Genomic DNA, 15544 nt, shown 5'->3' on the forward strand with positions numbered 1-15544 from the left:
TTAAGCAGATAATGTTTACATTTATTGAGGCTATTAGGATCCATGGCGCATCTTTATTCTACTTCTTCCCCTTCCCCTCCTCCTCATCCCTTGCACTTTCTCCTTTGGACCCCTTCCCTACTGCAAGAGATCCTTGATCTTGCCGCCTTTTAGATGGATGACTCCAGATGTCACAGTTACACTTTTTTTCCTCGCAGGCTGGTCAGCTTTCTTCAAGAGAAATCCTATTCATGTGCTTGGCAGAAATCCAGCTATCAGTGCAGTCAGAGAAGGAGACACCTCAGAGGTCTCCCTCTACAATATGTAGATTCCCACTTAACACGCAGGTTGCTACGGTATGACTCGGGCCGCATTTCCAGGACAGCATTGTTACCCTATGCTCTACTGGTATTGCAGAGCCCAAAGTTAACCCGACTCTTCCAAAGTGAGTGGGTCCTTGATGGCAAGGGGTGGGGGTGGGCAGAGTGAAGAAACAGTGCAGGTGCTGGTAGTTTCCCACGGAGCTCCCCGCCAGACGCTCCCAACCAAGGGGTGCCTGATCACTCCGATTCCTTGGCACGGCAAGACGCTGCAGTTTGATCTTCACCTATCCCGTAGGCTCTTAGCTTTTAACTTCCTGTCATCTGCTAATGAAATTACTATTTGCTCTTTGCTTTCCAACTTCCAAAATGTGGTTGCCTTCTTTTTTATTCTTTTCCCTCTTCATTTTTTCTTCTTCCTTCGGCCTTTTTAGAGGAAAGGAGCTGGGGATCCATTTGTAGTCATGACATTATCATTTCTAGAAAAAGCAGCAGTGCACAAGTGTGTTCAGTGGCTCATTTAGTCAGAAGTCCTCTGTCCTCTAGGCTTTAACCACACCGCCCTTTCCCTGTGGCCTCTAGAACCTTCACGTTCCATTTTCTCTGAACATTATTCTTTTCTGGAAACGTTACTCTCCTTCCCGATACTCATATTCCTTTTTCTGCTCTCACCTTAAACATCTATTTCTAACATAAGGAGATCTCTCTTGGTTCAGCTGCAGGCTCTGAGCTCTGTATTGTAAAAATACAGAGCACCTTATCCTTCATTTTTGGACATAGTGAATTGTCTTGCACCTTTACCATTGTCCACAAGGGGGTTCAAGTTAGGTAAATCATTACAAATTCTTTCCCCTTCAAACATGCTTAACCAGCAAACATATCTGTGCTGACCTATTATTTATGAAGGAAAACTATCAGTCTCTGTAGGATCTTGAGTTTTGCACCAGCACTTATTTGCCCTGTGCCTGTCTTTCCTCTGTCCTTAATCAGACACCTCCAGAAGGGAATAATCTCTTCCTCTTTATTTTACAAAGATTTTCAAAACTTCACATTCCTTTTTCATCCATGGTTTGTGCAATCATCATGCACCAACAGAACAGCCCTTAACTTGAAGTGTTGTAGCCACAGGTCCCATTCATTTTCTCAGCCATGCTTGTCATAATTCATCAAGGAACACCAGGTCTCCCTTTACCCAGCTATGCTTTTCATTGCTATTTTTCTGTTCACAAAGGAGGGTTAGTTTCTAGGTCTTTGGGATTTTTTTTCCCACAAATACAACCTAATTCATTCATGATAATTTTCCTTGCCTGGCATTTGAGTTTAGACATAGTCACTCCAGAATTATAAAGCCTAGAGGAATTTGAATCCTTTGACAGTCCACGTGCCATACCCTTAACCTTGAATAAAAAATAGATGCTAATAAATTCAGGGTCTTAAAATGTGAATTATAGTCATTTCACACTTCGTGGCAGCTTCATGCTGAAGTAATAGCTTAAAACTTAATTACAATGCGTGTCCCTTCTTTAAGTGCAGATGACATTCCACACGTAGATTTTTGCAGTGACATCTGAGGATCGAAATTGAGACACTAATTAGTTATTCATGATGGAGAATATTGACTGTGCACTGATTAAAGGAAAGTGCTGATGCCCTTCTTAACATGATGCATCTGTCTATTAGTTTACAGTTGTCCCCTGGTCCTCGTGGAAAGCTTGTTGGGAAATGATGGGAGTGCCCTTCAGCCCTACCAGGCAGACATGTAAGAAAATCTGTGTCTGATGAGTGAGGCTGAAGTGGCAAGCAGAAGGCATTAGGCTTCTTTTGATTACGTAGCCCTGCAAATGAATAGTTTCACTTTCAGGACCATTTGTAAGACACAGCCCACTCTGAGTGCTCAAGAAGCTATTATTCAATGCATTCAGTACTCTGTGGGCTCATTGTGAGAGTAGAAGTCAGGTGGGAGAAGATAATGTATGGGCGATCATGTCTTTCAGCACATAAGCCCGTAGCATGAGCCAGGCAGCATCTAAATTAGGAGTAAAGGTACAACCTCTCTCTGTGTGCAAAGTGTGACATTCTCACAAAAGACTATTCTGCTCTTTATTCTAATGACCTAGAGTGGCTCCGGAGTGAGGGGGCAGAACTAGAAGTAAATCAGATTAATACAAGAAAGCAGTTTCTAATGGTCTGAAGTAGTTAGTTGCCTCCCTTGATTGTCTTAAATGTCCCATCACTCAAGGCAAAGCTAACTGTCCCATCAGGGTGAGCATAGAGGTGGGTCAAGCATCAGCAGGAGGGAAGATTTTAACTTAATGACCTGCCAGGTCTGCTCTGGTATGAAGCTTCAAAGACAGGGTTCCAAGTGCTGCTCATAGATACTATTTTACTAGGACTCCCTCATTAAGTTGAAAGCCCTTACAATGCTCTATTAATGGAGTGGCTGAAGGTCCAAATCAGTGATCAACGCTGATTCCTTTTTGTTCCTTAAACTGTGAGTATTTTGGAGAATAGTTCGCATTCTTCTGCTGGTTTATACATTTCAAAGTACTTTCACAACTGGTCCCTCAAAAACTTTCTAAAAGGCCAGGAGGCATAGGGAAATGGGAATAATTATAAAACACCTCTTGCTTGGTGTCACAAAAATTTTGCATCCTTTCTTTCCATTAATGCTATTTTAAGAAGTCAGTAGGCAGGGCAGTCATAGCTATGGCTTTAGTCAAGGTCAGGGCAGAGCTCTGGACGCAGACTGTGGACACTGAGTTTTAATTTTGTCACCTGCTACAGTATAACTCTGGCCACATTTTATAGCACTTCTGAATGCCTCAGCTCCCTAACTTGTGAAAAAGGGTTAAACAAGACCAACCTTGTCGAATTAAGTGACACATGTATATGAACTACTTCATTTCTTGGAACCTCTAGCTTAACAAATATTGGTTTCTAGATCTTTGTTGATGATCCAACTGACTGTTACGGATTCTTGAGAATGGCCAGGAATCTGTCGCAGTGATCTGAAAATTTGCCCATAGCATATGTATTATACAAAACAGGCAGCAACTCTTTCATAACTTATTGTGCATAGACCCAGGTAACTGAGACAATAATAAAACAAATTGGAGCAGATTAATTTGACAGGTTGGTCTAAAAATTAAAAGTGAACTTAACCCTGCTTTTGACATTTTTCTGATAGGAAAGGTAATTTACTATCCATGTGAAGTCTTGAGAGAGCGAAATCATTTCTAAGGAGAAGCAAAATAAGAAAATATTAGGTAATAAGATAAAGTGCTAAATGGCATGATCATGTATAAAAAGATTAGTTTTGCAAGCCCTCACACTATGAAGAGCTTCTGAACTTTTTCTTAATTTGATTGTAGTACAGTGACATCGTTTAATTATGGGAAAGAATAGCATTTAAGTATAAAGATGTTTTAAAATCTTCCAATTTTAACAGCATAGTGACCACAATATACCCCTTCCTGATTCCTTCAGCTATTTGCAGGAGGGAGATAGGGATTTATCGAGCTCCCCAGAGGACCAGACCAAGCAGAAAATGGAAGAAACAAGCTACCTTGTGTGGGTACATTTTATTCTTGTTGCTCACCATTGCCACGAATCAATACCTCTGTCCTAACCTTAGCAGGAAAATGAAATTACACATTAAACTCTAATGAGATTTTTAAGAATTTTTCACATTAAATATTTGTATCTTCCAAGAGATTGCCCATTTATTTTTACATATGTTCATAAAGTTTTTGCTTCACCATTAAATTGTGCCCTGTGAGTTATGTTGTTTGCTTCCCTCAAAAGGCTATAATGGGTACCAATTTTTTTCAGGGGAATTTCAATGGATTTTTATCTTAAAATCATAGGTGGCTACTGCTAAACTCGGTTCTTGCCTGTAAACTAGTGCTGGGCCAAACCCACCTGTTACATACAGTGGCCTTGGTGTTTTTTCTAGGAAAATTAATTCTCTTCAACAATAGCAGATACTTAGACACCTCAAGGGTTGTTGCGAGCAAATCCCATGGCTTTTTTTGAGGGCCAGTGTAGTGTATGCAAATGAGGTCTAGTGTCTGAGTACCACACAGACAAGATACTGGTTCCATGGGTGCTATGGGGCAGCCCTTGAGACAGCCCTGAGACAAGCTAAATAGTGCTGGCCCCTTGGTTCCCCAGCCTAGAAAGCTTACTGAGATCTGAGGACACAGCAAGTGAAGGAAAATGAGGGGAAGTGGCTTCAAGTAAATTCATTGGGAAGACTTTGAGATGACATTTGCTGCCAGAATCTGCACACCGCAACTGAATAGGATTCTAGCTGAACTTGTCAAGTGAAACATGGAAATATTACAGAAAGGAATGTGTTCCACCCACAGATATTTGTGTATACCTACTGTGTGTATGTGGCATATGTTCTAGACATGGGCCACGCTCCTATAGATTCTGTGCTCAAGCAGGAGAAGATTTGAATAGCAGGCATAATGATCAGCCTTTATAAAGCATATTCCGTGCCTCAAGCCAGTGTAAATCCTTTGTGCATCTTTTTGTAGCTTATGGAGAGCCTCTCATGGAGGAAGACAGTGTAGTGATCCTCATTTTACAGGTATGGACCCAGAGTCTCACAGAGGTTCGTAAACCTGAACAAGGGTAATGGGGCAATCAGGGAGAAAATATCTCCTATTTACCTGTCTTCCGCCTCTTTTCTTCCTGAAAAACTAAACATCCATGCAAAAGAGATCTTTTCTCAGTGAGGACAAAAGTGATCTCAGTGTCCTGCTACATTTCTTCCCAATGCCTCCTGTCTTGGTTACTTTTCTCTTATTGCTGATACAAAATACCTGACTCCCAAATGAAGGAAGGAAAGGTTTATTTAGTTCACAGTTTGTGGAGGTTTCAGTCCATACTTGGCTGACTCCAAGGCAGAGTGGCACATGGCAGAGGGTAACAGTTCATGGTGGCAGAAAACAGCAAAAGCAACGAGAGCAAAAGGCAGGGAAGGCACCAAGCAGCCTCTTTCCCTCCCTTACACTATATGCAATCTATCCTCTTCAGGGCAGGTGTGGCACTCATACCCAGAATCCCAACACTGGACTATGGCTTAATCAAAAATCTAGAAGCGAACCCCATGACTGCATAAGGATTTGGGGGGACATGCAGACACAAACCATAACACCTCCCCTTGCGTTTATGTAGAGAGGCTTTGAGACTTTCTTTTTTTTTGGTACCAGGAATCGAACTCAGGACCTTGCACTTTCCAGTCAGGCACTTGTGCCACTGAGCTATATCCCCAGGCTGAGACTTTCTTATTAAGAACAGTAAAATAGAAAAAAGTATCAAGATGTGTTATGCACATGTGCCTCCTCCCTAAGATGAATGTAAAATTCATGTATTGAAATCAAGTACTAAAAAAACTTTTTTAAAAAGAAAAGTCTGAAATTAAGTTTCTGCTCATTCACTCACTGATGCTCTGCCGCAAGACAAAAAACACCCACACCAAGAGAAAAGTGTGTGAAAACACAGAATAACAGAGCATACGTTTCAGCCTCTAAGCTTTAGACCTGGCATCTGACATGAGGGTTGACAGAGCTCACCGGAAGGGCAGACACCCATCTCCAGGGCCATGGGCGTTGCACAATTGTGGCTCATTCCACAGAGAGTCCATGATTTTCAAGCTTTGTTTCACTGGTACCAGCTGAGGAGTTTAAAAATTATCCTGATTCTTAGTCCCAATCCCCAAAGAATTAAATCAGAGTCTTCAGGGATATGATGCAGACTTACAGAACATGACCGGTGAGTGCAGGCTGAAACCACAGTCTGGAGCTGGCCGGTAAGAAGACAGGTGCTGCATCACATACCCTCAGCACCATAAACAGTGCTTGTCATAAGCTGTGAAACAGTGCCCACGTATTAGTGGACATTCAGTAAATGCGTGAATAAGTGGGTGTGTGGGTGGAGAGACGGAGGAGTGAGTGACTGAGGCGGAGAATAAAGAAGGCAATAATTGTAAGTTATTGAATTTAAATTTATAGCGTACCCATTATTAGATTAGTTTTTACAGTTAACTATCTAATACTTCAGATTCGATATACTATTCTACCCCCAAAAAAGCCGTTAGAGGCTTTGGATAAGTATATAAGTGTGTGAAAAGGTAAACAGCATGCTTCTGGGTGTTTACATCATCCAAATGTGTAATTCTCTTCACCTTCCTTAATATGCATTAATCTCTAACGTTGGCACAGCTCCATTTCCACAGCACAGACAGCCGTTACATCAAAGGTAATGGCTCATTATTATGTCTTCAGTGAGTCCTGTTTGTCTGAAGGAAGCAAAGATAACAAAGAGGAAATTATAGTTTGTATGGAGTGATATGATTGCTCGTAAACCAAGCAATAAAAGGGAAGTGTACGTGAGCGATTGAGAATTCCTTGTCTGTCTTCCAAGTGCAGAATATGAACAGAGTGAGTGATTTATGCCCATGCACATTTTAACTAGGGGTGGGAGGAAAGCAGTGAACTACCTTCTATAGGTGAGAAACCCACAATTTCCTTGTTACAGCATTGATTACACCCCAGGATAGTTTTGTGGGGTGGAAGTGCCACATGGTGCACATGAATTTTATTGTAGTTTTTATTCACATAAAAGTTCAAGCAAGTTTGTGCATATAATAGGAAGCAGGAAGTTGTGTGTATAATAGGAAGCAGCAAGTTGTGTGTATAATAGGAGGCAGTAGAAAAACCAGTGGGGAAAGTAGCATTTGTATGGGTTTCTGTTGATGTCCCGAGTTAGTACCGCTTTGTCCACATGTTACTTGTGTGTCAGCTAAGAGTATCCTGTCCTGTAACATCTACCTGATAGTGATTTTCTCCATTTTGAACAAATGGTAGAAAGCATAATGTCCTAATCAAACTCCTTCTAGTTCTTGGTCACCTTTGATCTTGAATATTTTTTCTGTCAATGTATGCTGTTTGAGACTAAACACCACCACTAGACCACAAGTTACCTTTGTCTAAATCAAAACAACACATCCCACCTCAGGTCAGTTGTATCTATCACAAAAAAATTGTCATAATGGTAATTAATGATTTTTTAGAACAAGACACTATCTGCCATCTATAAAAAATATATAAATGCTAAAAGCCATGATGCTTAGGATTTAAATTGTCCTTACAGTGAGAGAGAGACTTGTACGTGTGTGCACACACACACCACACTTTTGAGCAGTGCAGAACCTGTACAGCTAAGTATGGAGTCCTTCATCCTGCTCATTTGTCAGTGTAGCAGCACATTGACTGGATGTACAACTCACCACTTTGCACTTAATTTCTACCAAAAATTTGGTCACATATGGCTCTGGTATACACGAAGGTTCAGCTAAATTTTTGAAAAGACAAAGCAAGGTAAAATTTAATAATAAATATCCTTGGCTCCCCAAGCCCCCAGGCTACATTACCTGGTACTCTATCTGCCCCGTGTTTTTCCTCCTTTCTTGCTGCTCCTCCACTCTCTAGTCCCAACCTCTTTCTCTCTGTTTTGGATTCTTTCTAATACATCTCTGTCTAGTTACATTCTTGGTTACTCAGGTTCCTACAGATTCTTGCCTTAGGGTTTTATCTTTCCCTGGAGCTGCACATCAAAGTATTTTCCCAAACAAAGAGAATCCCTTCCCTCACAGGAAATTGTGAAGCAGTGATTCAGAATTTTTCTTTAAATTTTGCTACCAATATTGACACTGTAAATACGGGTTGTTTGGTAGGGTAGCTTGTTTGTTTTTTTTTTTTAACTTTTAACTATTATTTTCTTTTTAATTAACATAATGTTACATATCTAGAGTGGGCTATGTCACTACGTGCATACGATGTGTGCTGATCAAATCTGGGATGATCATCTCTTTATTCCTCTTTGACAGCTTGTTTTTCCATCTAGTAAGCAGGCTGTAGTCTGCAAATAGGAAGGAGCCATTAAGGAAGGAAGATTTGTAGGAGGTGAAGACGCAAAGACACTTTGATATTATTCTGTCCAATCCTATTGTTTTATGAATGGGGAAGCGAAAGCCCAGAGGGGCAGAGTGTCCTTCCTCCCACCACACAGCTAAGTATGGCAATCAGCAGTAAAATCAGTCTCCGGATGCCAAGCCTGGATATTTGCTGGTACTGTAGTACTGGACTCTCTCTTACATCATTTAAATGCTTGTTATCTGATCACATGCTGTTCTCCTATCATGACTACTTGAGTCTTGACAATACAGTTAGGTAGTACTTCTCTATCACTTAGCACCAGAATCTTATCACCCTGTGGAAAATTTTTCTGTGTATAAAAAAGGGACGGGAATATCCTTTGTCCATTCAACTACTAAGTAACGTTTACCATGCATCTTTTATTAGGAATACAAGGATGATTAAGCCTTGGTCCCACCTCAGTGAACACATGCCCTATAGAGTAAGGGGAGAAGCAGGAGGATCAAGATGTAACACGTGCCTGTGTCCATCCCCCACCATCAGTGTATTTATTATGTATCACAAACATACAGTAATGAAAAGGGGAAGGAAATAAAAAAGAAAAGAGTAGCTGAGAAAATACAGCACAACCAGCAGGTTTTAAAAGCTAAGAAAAGGAAAGTCAGTGCAATAAAAGGCTTCTGTTGAAGGGGACAATACAGGAGAAAAGATAAGTGTACTGGATCTTTAAAGGGAACAGAAATTCACCAAAAAAGAGAAGAAGGTGAAAGCAGTGTGGTAGGGGGAAGTAGCAGCTCAGACATGGCAGGGACATGGAAGTGTGTGTGTGATGTCTGGGTAGCGTGATCAAAGGTCTTCAGCACATTTGGGGCCCATAGTGGCAGATGATGTGGGAGAGGTGCATTAGGGTGGAATGATGAAGAGGTTGGAATGTTGTGCTCCTAAGTTTGGATTTAGCTTATAGGTGATGGAGAGGACAAGCTTAATTGCAGAATAAAAGAAGCCTTACCATATTAATCATTAAGATGGCTTTTAAATGTTTCACAGTTAGGTGCTTTTTGATTTATTCTCAATGTAAGGTTACTTCACTGCTGAAAAATACTCTGGTCCTATGCTGTCCATCTAAAAATGGATTACACTGAATGAGGTTGCCAAACCAAATACTATCTCAAAAGTGAAAATATAATCTCAGCAGGCTTTCATTTAATTGAGGGCTAACATAATGAAGGAGATCACTGTAGCTAAAATAACATATTCCTGGCCCCTGGATTTAATGAAAACCTTAGAGTGTATGTATAAAAGGGTAGAAAGGTAAGTGCCTTTCCTGTCTGATAAATTACTCAGTAATTTACTTACTAAGGATAAAATATGGCATATTATTATAACTGTAACATATTCTTTGACTTCTCAGAGGATTCAAAATATAGATAATACAGTATCAGTTTAGTTACAAAATATATAATGTGTGTTATGATGGCATAAAACACAAAAATTATAAGTGGATAAATTCTTTTTTTTTGAGAAATAAAATCCTGTTTTGTCATAGGATATGAAGGTACCTGAAGTTTCCTTCTTTTTATGTATTTTTATATTTAATTGATTCATAATCATTGTATATATTTGTGTGGTACAGTGGGGCATGTCAGTACATGTATGTAATATGTAAGGAACAGATCAGGATCCTGGCCTATCACTTCAGACATGCATAATTTCTTCATTTTGGGGGTACTCAAAAGCCTCCCTCCTAGCTATTTTGAAATAATTCTTGTCAATCTTGGGAACCCTGTTATGGTCACTGTATCCTACTTGCTTCCACCACCTCACTTTCTCCACCCTCAGGTAAGCGCTGTTCTATTCTTTCTTTGAAATCAACTTCTGAGCTTTCACACTACAGTGAGAATACGGTATGTGGTATTTGTCCTTCTGCGCATCACTTTTCTCACTTAATATAATGTCCTCCACTTTACTCACTGGTGCCAATGAGAGGATTTTATTCTTTTCTACCGTTGAACAACAGTCCATACATAAACAGCACTTCTTTACCCTTTCATCATCAGTGGACACCTAAATTGATTCCAGATCTAGGCTTGTATGAGCACTGCTGCAATAAACATGCTGTGTACATATCTCTTTGACATATGGACTCCAGTTCTTTTGGGTGTATACCCAGTAGTGACATTGCTGGACTATGTGGTATTTCTACTCCTTGGTTTTGAGAGATCTCCAGGCTGTTTTGCATAATGGCTACCCTGACAGGCATGCTCGCCACCAGAGTGAGACTCCCCTTTGCTCCACACCCTTGCCAGCACTGTTTGTCTTTTGGATGATAGCCACTGTAACTGAGGTGAGATGGTATCTCGTCATGGTTTGGATTTGCATTTCCCTGGTGATCAGTGATGTTGATCACTTTCTCATATATTTATTGGCTATTTGTATATCCTCCTTTGAGAAATGTCTATTCAGATCATTTATCCATTTTTTAATCAGGTTGTTTGGATCTGGGGGTGTTTGATGGTTAGAGTTCTTTACATGTTCTGGCAAATAACCCTTTGTCTAGATGACTAGTTTGTAAGTATCTTCTCCTATTGTTGGTGCCTTTGTCAAGAATCATGTGGCCATGGATGAATGGGTTTATTCCTGAAATCTCTATTTTGTTCCATTGGTTTATGTGTGCTTTTGTGCCAGTACATAATGTTTGGAGTACAGTGGCTTTAGAATGTATCCTGATGTCAGGCACTGTGATTCTGTTGGCTTTGTCCCTTTTGTTCATGATTGTTTTGGCTCTTCGGGGTCTTTGTAGTTCCATGTAAATTGTAGGAGTGTTTTTTTTAAAATTTCTATGAGGAATGACCATGGTATTTTGGTGACAATTTCCTTGAATCTATGGATTGATTTGGGTAATATAGTTATGTCAATAATGTTGTTCCAATACATGAACATGAGAAGTCTTAATATTTTGTGCACTCTTCGAATTATTTCATCAGTATCTTGTAATTAATACTGATTTATGGGTTATAACAAGAGTAGTACTAAGCTCAGTTCCTTAAATAAGTTTATTCCTTATATTTTTTTGTAGGCATTATGAATGAGAGAGCTTTCTAAATTTATTTGTCAGCAAATTCATTGTAGGTGCATTAAAATATATTGATTTTTGTATGTTAATTTCATATGCTGTTCATTTTATGTCTTTCACTTGTCTATTCCAAAAGTTTCTTTTATTACTCTTTGTAGGTTTTTCTATATGTAAAATCAGGTCATCATCAAACAGAGATAACTTGGAATTCTCCTTGCCTATTCTGTTGAACTTTTTTCCTTCTCCTGACTTACTGCTGTTAGATTTCCACTACTGTATTTCACAAGAGTAGTGAATTGGGCACCTTATCTTATTCTTGACCTCAGAAGAAAAAATTTCAGCCTGTCCTATTTAGTATAATGTGATCTGTGGATTTGTTTTGTAGTGTCTTTATTCTGTTGAAGCATTTTGTGTCTACACCTAATTTTTAATGGTTTTGCTTTTTATCATAAAAAAGATGTTGTATTATTAAGTGCTTTCTCTACATCTATTCAGATGACTGTGTGGTTTTGTCCTTCATTCTGTTGAAGTGTTTTATTACAGTTTTTAATTTGTGTATAATAGTATGTTAGACAATCCCTGCCTCACTGGGACAAATTCCATCTGATTCTGGTGATTAATCTTGTTCCTCTGCTCTTGGATTTTATTTGCTAGTATATTTTTGAGAAATTTTGCATCTAAATTAATCAGAGATACTAGAATACTAGCTTATAGCTTTCTCCTTTTACTTTTTTCTGAGTGTGTGTATGTGTGACATTATAGGGTTTTGGCATTTGGGTGGGCTGGCATTGTAGAATAAGTTTGGAAGTACTGTATTTCTTTCCTTTTAATACTTGGCAATAGTTCTTTTTAAAAATACTATTAGTGCCTTTTGAAAGGCTCAGTAAAATTCAACAGTGAAGTCATCCTGTTCTATGTCTTTCTTTGTTGGAAGACTTTTTGTTACTAATTCAATCCTATTACTTGTTATTCTGCTATTTTTCAATTTTTGCAATGTTCTATTTTGGTAGATTAGATATCCAGTAACATATTGACTTATTTTAATTTTCCAGGTGTTTTTTGTGTATCTACTCATACTGATCCCCAATGATCCTTTGTATTTCTTTGTTACCAATTGCAATCTTATATTTTATTTATGTCTGTCTCTATTTATCTGGGTATTTTCTTCTCTTTTGTCAGTGAATCTAGCTAAAAATGTGTCAATTTTCAATTTTTTAAAATTGTCATCTCATTGATCTTCTGTGTTCTTTTTAGTGTATATTTATTTTAGCTCTGCTGTTTATTATTTGTTTTGTTTTACTAATTTGAAAGGAGTTGTTTCTGCTTCTCTAGTTTCTTTAGTTTCATTGCTCGATTGCTTATTTGAAGTCTTTTTATATTTTGATGTAGGAACTTACTTTCATAAACTTTCTTCTTAGTACTACTCTTGCTATAATCCATAGATTTTGGTGTGTTGCATTTTCATTTTTGTTTCAACAAATTTTTAAATTTCCCTTTTGATTTCTTCATTGACCTAATGTCCTTCTAGTAGAACATTGTTTAATTTCCATATATCTGTCTAATTTCTATAATTCCTTTTAGTGATTTCAAATTTTATTCCATATGATCCGAAATGGTTCATATTATAGTTTCAATTTTTAAAATTTGAGACTCAGTTTTCACTTAATATATATGGCCTATTTTGAGACTGTTCCATGTGCTGTTAAGAGGAATGTGTACTCTGTAGTTGTTGGATAAAATATTGTACAAATATCTGTTAGGTCCATTTCGTCTATATGTACTTTAATTCTGATATTTCTTTAGTTTTGTGTAGATGATATGTCCATTGATGAACATGAGATTTTGAAGTCAACAATCACTATTGTTTTAGGAACTATCTCTTATTTTAGATATAGTAATGTTCACTTTACATAACTAGGGACTCCAGGGTTGTTGCTTTTTCTTGATTAATTAATCCCTTTTCATTAGGTAGTAACTTCTTTTTCTCTTCTTACAGTTTTAAATTTAAATTCTACTTCATCTAAGTATAGCTACTCCTACTAACTTTTGGTTTCTGTTTGTAGGAGATATATTTTTCCATCCCTTTATTTTCAGTCTATGTGTGTATTTAATAAAGTTAGTTTCTCATAGTAAGCAAATTGTTGAGTCTAGTTTTTAGTCCATTCAGTCCATGTGTTGGTAAATTTAGTCTGTTTATATCAAGGTTATTATTGATCACTAAAAACATACTTTTGCATTCTGTTAATACTTTTCTGGTTGTTTTTTTCCTTTGTTCTGTTTTTCCTCACATTGTTTATCTTTATACTTTTAGGATTTTATGTATTTATTCTGCTATTGAGTTTTTTTTTTACTATTGCCTGTTTTCATAGTGGTAGATAGCATGGTTTTGCTTCAACATCAGTCTTTTTCTTGCATGTCTTGTGTTTTGGAGATGAATTCACTGGTTTTGCTTTTCCTGAAAATCTTCCTATAATTTTTGATGGGTAGAATTCTGGGTGCACTATTCTCAGTTGGTATTTTTTTCTTTCTAGACTTTGGCCATACTATTCTCTGTAGAGAAATCTGATGTTAATATTATGGAGGTTCAGTCATAAGTTACTTAATGTTTTTCCTTATTATTTTTAGAATTCTCTTTTTGTCTTTGTACTTTTGACATTTTGGCTATCATATTTCTTGGAAAGGACTTCTTTCAGTCAAATCTGCAAGGGGTATTTTCTGCCTTCTGGGTCTAGATTCTTTCCTTCCATTCTACTCCCTCTTCCATTCCATTTCCCATTTCTTTCCCAAGATTTGATGTGTTTAGAATTTTTTCCATTGACTAGTTTTCCATGACTCTTCCCTCTTGTTCTTATCCTGGAATGGCCATAATATGAGAGTTGTCTTGCTTAGTGGTGTCTCCTTAGTCTTAAAGACATTCTTCCTTCTTTTTTTCTTTCGTTAATCTGATTGAGTTATTTCAAGAGACTTGTCTCTGGCTCAGAAATACATACATCTCCCTTATTATTTCTGCTCTTGAGTCTCCCTGCTATACATGTGTTTTTATTTCACTTATTGACTTCTTTAGATCCAATATTTGTGAATGATTCTTTTTTATGATCTCTTTCTGCTGTTTCTTATTCATAGATGAATTGTCTTCTTAATTTTATTGAATTGTCTATATTCTCGTGCAGCTCATTAAGTTTCATTAAAAATCATTTTTTAATTATCTGTGAGAGTATCTCCTTTTTAGGGGGAGAGGTCTATATTGTTAGAGAGTTATAGTGTGCCTCTAAGTTATAATGACACCTATAAGATGTCAAATTACCTTGGCTTTTTATGTTTCTTTTGTATCTACATTGGTATTTGCAAGTATAGTACATCAGTTGCCTCTAAAATTTTAGAGAGTACCTTTAATTTATTTTATTTATTTATTTATTTATTTATTTTCCAGTACTGGGATTCAAACTCATGACCTCAGATTTGCCACGTAGGTCCTGTGATGCTGAGCTAAATCCCCAGTCCCCAGAGTACCTTTTATAAGTAGAAGACTTTCTGTTGGCTTTGTGTTTTAGAGGGCTGGCTAGACATGTTCCATTGAGGTTTTATTTTTTTTCCAAATGAGTGCAGTAGTGTAGTTTAACATGTAGCTTCTTCAACTGTAATTTATGTTGGTGACGTCTGCCCATGTCGCTGGGGCCTAGGTTAAGGGGTTATAGAAGTGTACCATTTTCTGGGTTATATCTCCTATGTGGGGTAGGTTCACTGGCATCTCTGAGCACAGTATACCCAGCAGTGTGTTTCAGGATACTCATCACTACTTGGTGGCTAGGGTCTCCTGGCTGGTTCAACGAGGCCAGGTTGACAGAGCTGACAGGGACAGCTGCCTGGCTGCTTCTCAGGACCCTGGGTGGGTAGCGTCTTAAGATGGCTCTGTGCAGCAAGAGAATGAGTGGAAATGGGCACAGGGTGCACTGGAGTTTTCTCTTGTGTAATGCAGCAGTATGGTAAACCAACAGCCCCCAACTGGGTCAGGGCCTGGGAGGGCTACTGGGTGCTCTAGTAGTAAATGCCTCAGGTATCTGTGGAAAGAGCAAAGACTACCAGAGGAAACATTGGAAGACTTCTAGTAACAGTGTGGAAGGCACTGGTGGGAGTGTACATATTAATAAGCTTCTAATGTGTGCAAGAAATAAGGTTAGAATTCATTGAAAACTTTTACACTTGTAAAGAGAGAAAAGATTAGT

At 38.2% G+C, this 15544-nt stretch overlaps 1 protein-coding gene across 2 annotated transcripts in view; it reads left to right on the forward strand.

The window, feature by feature from the left end:
* Sgcd (sarcoglycan, delta (35kDa dystrophin-associated glycoprotein)) overlaps positions 1 to 15544 on the forward strand; it is a 546765-nt gene that overhangs the window by 459668 nt on the left and 71553 nt on the right. The gene's annotated exons all lie outside the window — the stretch shown is intronic.

Source organism: Chinchilla lanigera, unplaced genomic scaffold, assembly GCF_000276665.1.
Source record: "Chinchilla lanigera isolate Chin_1 unplaced genomic scaffold, ChiLan1.0 scaffold00007, whole genome shotgun sequence".
NCBI classification, from domain to species: domain Eukaryota; kingdom Metazoa; phylum Chordata; class Mammalia; order Rodentia; family Chinchillidae; genus Chinchilla; species Chinchilla lanigera.